Below are 6082 nucleotides of genomic sequence, written 5' to 3'. Positions count from 1 at the left end.
AAAACTCCTGGTACCAGTTAAGCTACGGCCAGTAACCACTGCCTTCACACAAATCATGTGATGATGGTCTTCTGGATTCTAAAGAAAAAGATCATATCGTCAAAAATCTTGATGAAAATGTTGTGATGGCAGAGATCTACTCCTGTAAGGGGAGATCACTGCATGGGAGATTGAATTAAACCTTGCTTAATTTTTTTTATTTTCTCCCTTGATGATATGATAATGTTTGTCCGGAGTATAAATTCTAATTAATTTTTGATATCTCATTGAATCTTCTATCAGTTGTAGAGACAAGCGAGAGGAAAGTCAGTGTGAAAGAATCATAACCCTACATGATTTTTTTTTAATAATCTCCCTTTAAATTACTTATTATTGCCTGTCCAGAGAGAAATCATTTGAAAAATAGTGAAAGAATTAAATTTAAACTTCACACAGTGATAGATACCAGTCAACCATATTTAAAGTTAAAAATTTTTGTCCAGAGTATATTGTCTGTGCTATCAATGATACGTCAGAAAGAGGATGTTAAGTGTAAAAGTAACATAACTCAAAACCCGATTTTAGCTACAATAGGGAGAGCTACCACATTCACTCGGTCGTCTGCATCTGTGTCACAATTTTGCTAAGTTTTTCATACCACCCAAATTATTTCCTATTCCATTTGAGATATTGATTTGAAACTTTGTACACTTGTCACTGACCATTATCCCCACTTCCAGACAACAGAATACAACTCTGTCATGGATTTTGACAAAATTATGCCCCTATGTCGGCTTAGAATTTTGGTCAAGTTTTTTGAACCACCTCACTAATTTCCTATACCCTTTGAAATATTGCTTTGAAACTTTATATAGTTGTAAATGACCATCATCCCTACTTCCAGGCAAAAAAATATAACTCTGTAAAGGAAAATGACAAAATTATGCACCTTTTTCAACTTGGAATTTTGGTAATGTTTATGTACCACCTCTTTTATTTCCTATACTCTTTGGGCTATTGCTTTGAAACATTGTTAACTTATTAGTGACCAACATCCCTACTTCCCCATATCTTGCAAAATTTAGGTCCCTGTGGTCAAGGTCACACATAGGTGAAAGATCAGATAAAAATATGAAAATGTGTATTCGGACCATTATTTATTAGTCATCATTTATTGAGGGATTGAAACACAAATGGTGACAGGTCATTAGCATGACTACAGGTGTGAAACATGTAATTTAGGTTAATATATGCAAGGTCAAGGTCACTATAGATGATAAAATAAAGAAATTTGTCCAGACCATATTTCTTACACATATAGAGGGATCCTAATGAAACTTCATAGAAATGTTCACCACTTTGAGAAGCAGTGTCATGCACATGAATCTGGTATCAAGGTCAAAGGTCAAGGTCACAGAGGTCATTGAAAAATGCTTGTCCAGAGCAAAACTTCTGCGTGCATAGAGGGATTTTAATAAAACTTAGCACAAATGTTCACCATTGTGTGGCGTAGTGTCGCTTACAAATTTCAAATGCCTCTGCCCAAGGTCAAAGTTCAGATAAAAATATGAAGATGTGTTTTCGGACCATATAGTCATCATTTATTGAGGGATTGAAACACAAATGGTCATTATCATGACTACCATTGTGAACCTAAGTATTGCCACATAAACCATATCCCTACTACCAAAGTCAAGGTCACATAGAGAGATCAAAGTTTGTGTACAGGGACCATTTAGTCATCATTTATTGATGGATTGTAACACAAATGATAACTATCATAACTACAAGTGTGACACATGACTGTAATTCAGGTTAATATTTTCGAGGTCAAGGTCACTAGAGATGATAAAATATCCAGATATTGCCCAGAGCTAGCTCCTATATGCATATTTATAATGCCCACATCTCCGACAAAAGCTTTTGCGACAATGTTGCCCTTGTTCAGCTTATAATTTAAAGGTAAGTACTCATGATAGTCAAGTGTGCTATCTTACTGACAGCTCTTGTTATTATCTCCCTTTTTAATAATGCTTGTCCAGAAAATAACTTGTAAAGTATGAAAGGAATTTAATTAAACCTTCACACAGTAATAGAGATTAGTAAGGCAAAGAATCCTAATTATATCTTGCTTAATTTTTAAATTATCTCCCTTTAAGATACATAAAAATGTTTATAAGCATTAAACCTTGTCCCCAGTATAATATAATTTCTTTTTCAGTGCTGATATGTTGTTGAATCCTCAAACAGTTGTAGAGGATAGTCAGTTTGAAAGAAATTGTAACTCTAAGTAACTTTGTTTTTTAATTATCTCCCTTAAATGTAAATTTTAAGATCATTATTTTTTAATTATCTCCCTTAAAAATACTTTGGAGAATAAGTCAAAGTATTAAAGAATAACTTCATAGTAATAGACATCAGTGAGAGAAAGTGCATTGTCAAAGAACCATAATTTTACCTTGCTTGATTTTTAAATTATCTCCCTTAAATAATGCTAGTTAAGAGTATAACTTCTAAAACTGTCAATCAAGGAAGAACCATAACTCTGCATTAGTTACTTTTTAATTACCTCCTTTAAAACTTTGATAATGTTTGTCAGGTAATTAACTTCAAATTTAATATTAATGGAATTTAATTTAAACTTCATCATTGATGACAAAAATCATACTTCTACCTTGCTGAATTTTTAACTCACCTGAGCACAAATTGCTCAAAGGTGAGCTTACTGATGGCAGTGGTCAGTCATCTGTTGTTATCCTCAATTTCCATAAACATCTAATAATTTAAACCGCTCGTTGCAATTTTGACCAAACTACACAGGAATGAACCTTAGGTTGTCCCCTACAAAAGTTATATAAATTGTTCAAGTCTGATGCTACTAGAGCTACAACAATATACAACGTACTCTAAAGATGAAATCTTTAAGAATCGTATTCCCTAAAACTAAAATGCCCAGAACACGTACTTTCACCTTATTGTCCTCTACAAAAACACTATCAATCATGCCTGTGGGGCTAAAAATGGCCCTGTCCTAGGGGTCATTTAGTTAACATACCGTAGGTATATTTAGGAAATACATTAATAAGATATCTGGCAGGTAGCATTGTCAAGTGGACCTTTGCAAAATTTGTTTAAATCATGTCCCTGGGGTCAAAAATGGCCCTGCCCCTAATCTCACTTAGTTTACATAGATCTTGTATAATACAGACGTCTTTAAAATCTTATGCCGAGAATTTAGATATTTGGCATGTAGCATCATGTTTGGCTCCTGGGGGCGAGAAATAGCTCTGCCCTAGTGGTCACTTAGTTAACATAGGCTTATATAGGAAAATACATTGAAAGCAGCACGCCTCCAGATTTATGCTAATTTTCATGAAAATGTATATAGAAATTAAAAATAGTGCCGAGTGAACAAAGAAAATAATTAACACATTGCAAACGGCACTTTAAATCAACATAAATTACCGAAAAGAGGTCAATTTATGCAAACATAGACCTTACTGCGTTAGTAACGTTAGTAACGCAGAAGAACTATGGTAATAAATACTACAACATCAGTCATTAATTGCACATAACATTTCATTTATTACTGGAATCTTAAATCGTTTTACTTTTTTTAAAACCTTAGTACATTTTTCTCAAATTTAATTTTTAATTTTCTTGAAACATTTTGGTTCATCTGGAGGCATGTGGCTTTATGTCTTCTATTTTGAAACCACAGTGCCAAGAGCTAAGATATTTGACATGTAGCAAAAATTTTATGAATAACCTTCTGCAATTTCCACAGATATAAAGTTTGAGCGAAAGGCAATTCAAGTCGCTGAACAGCGGGCAATGAGCATCTAAACGTACAGTAACCTGTGACAATAAAGGAGATAGCCATGGTACCAAGCAAATGACCTACCTTCCAAGCCGTCATTCCCTACTAAGAACACACACACCCTTCTACCCTTCCTACTCAGTTGGGAGCATTTTCTTTACGTCGGCGACTGAATCGTAGAATTGGGATATCAATAGACTTAACTCCAACTTGATAGTTTGACCTCTATAGCATAGATCTGTTTACCATGTACAGAAACAATACTTGCAACTTAAACGGTTAGCAGTGCTTTCGGTGAAGCAAAGTTCGGCGTAGCTTCTGCCGATAGCCTGAGTTTACTTCTTAACAACATAGACATATCGACGGTAGTAGACAGATGCGCGCACGTGGCTTTAATACCTTTCAGCTAGGACGTTTTCTTACCGGGCTATTGAAGCAGGATAGACCTTTGTCGAGTGTTTTATATTATAAGTCTCTAATGGGAAAACGACTGATTGGTGCATTTGTCATTATATTTTGTATTTATCAGCTTGAAATATACTAACATACTATGAAAACGCACGCCTGCATGTATATGATGTGAGATTTTATAATTAAGCGAATTACGGAAGATTCCCTCAAATGTATTTCATAATTGTTATTAATAAAACATAAACTTTACAACTGAAAATATTTTTTAAAGAATGTTAAAAAGCGTGCATGAACAAGTCCGCAAAAGAGCACCAGGAGAGAATCTAAATTATTCCTTGGTTACGGAGGATAACGGCAGAAAATTGGATCATCGGATTGTTTGCCTTCTAGTATGATTCCTGCCTTTTTCTGTAAGTATCCAAAGTTTATTGTCAATTTGTTGTTGTCGATGTGACATTATGCTCATTATTCTGAATTGACTTTATATTTAAAAAGATTGACTGTTAAAATGGTGTTTGACAAACAGTTGATATTGGAATATGTCTAGGATAAAATATAAATTTGCCGAAAAAATAAAAATTGACTGCCACACTCTCTATTAATTGAACGTTACAATTATTTACAGAAATTTCCTTAAGCCACTTCACTACAGTTATTTATCGTTCCTGTCGAGTTTATTATAAAATTGAAAGGAATTATGGCAAAATGAAAAACTTATTTTGATTTTCTCCTGTTAACTCACAATATACCCTTGGATGGACATAATGTCACATTATTAAGATCTACATTTCCGCTGGTTAGGCACTGAAAGTACGGACCCCGAACTGACAAGCTTTTGTGTGTGTATTTGAGTTAATTTTAATAATGTATACTCGCCACCGGTTGCCCATATGGGCGAGTCCTCCAAAAGAGTATAGTCATTTTAGATTTTGGAGGATAGTGCAAGATACAGGTACAGAAAGATGCCCCAATTCCAGAAGCTTCTCCTGGTTCTTTCACGTGCCAAGTGTTAAAGCACTCATACACGGGACCGACTTAAAGTCTCATTCGAAAGACTGATTAGTAAATTTTAGTTGGCCAGCCCGGAATCGAAACCACAATGTCGAGATTAGAAGTATCGCGCTCTGACCGATTGAGCTATGCGAGCTGGTATGACAAGCTTTCTATTTTTGGTTTCCTTTTGCGGAAAGTTACTGATTGGCCAGCTTTTTTTCTCTGTTACCTTCGGCAATTAATACAATTACAGTGATTGACTTTATTTTACAATTTGCTACTTTTATGACAAATAAGTTTAATTTCAGCACTACTTTGCTCATGTGATAAACATTTAACATTCTCTAGTCATTTTTAAATGTTACAGAGAAGGTTATAAAATATATGTTTCTGCTGCATAATGTGCCTTAAAATGAATATGATGAAAATAATGACACGAGTGTGAGCTTACTGATTATTATGGAGCGTAGGCTATTCAAAGCAGTGTAAGGGGAATAACCGTGTAAGTACTGTTAATTGCAAGCCATTAATTTTGTTCTGGTCTTTAGACAAGTATTCGGCTTGTCACTTGGGGGAAATCTAATAAATAAATGCATAATAGTATAATATTTGTTTATTATATTATATTATCTAACAAATAACCGGTTAAATTATTCTCATTATTTTATGGCTATTCAAAGCAGTGTATTTGTGTTCCTAGGGAATTGTAAGTTATAAGGTGTTCTTTTTCGGGGTGTTGATATAATTTTAACAAAAAAGTGTAAAATGATGATTGCAAGCCATTAAGTTTGTTCTGGTCTTTAGACAAGTATTCGGCTTGTCACTTGGGGGAAATCTAATAAATAAATGCATAATAGTATATAATATTTGTTTATTATA

The sequence above is a fragment of the Ruditapes philippinarum genome, unplaced genomic scaffold (genome assembly GCF_026571515.1).
Source record: "Ruditapes philippinarum isolate M1 unplaced genomic scaffold, ASM2657151v2 ctg374_1_1_1_1, whole genome shotgun sequence".
NCBI classification, from domain to species: domain Eukaryota; kingdom Metazoa; phylum Mollusca; class Bivalvia; order Venerida; family Veneridae; genus Ruditapes; species Ruditapes philippinarum.
The sequence above is the reverse complement of the archived record's forward strand: the minus strand, read 5'-3'. Positions refer to the sequence as shown.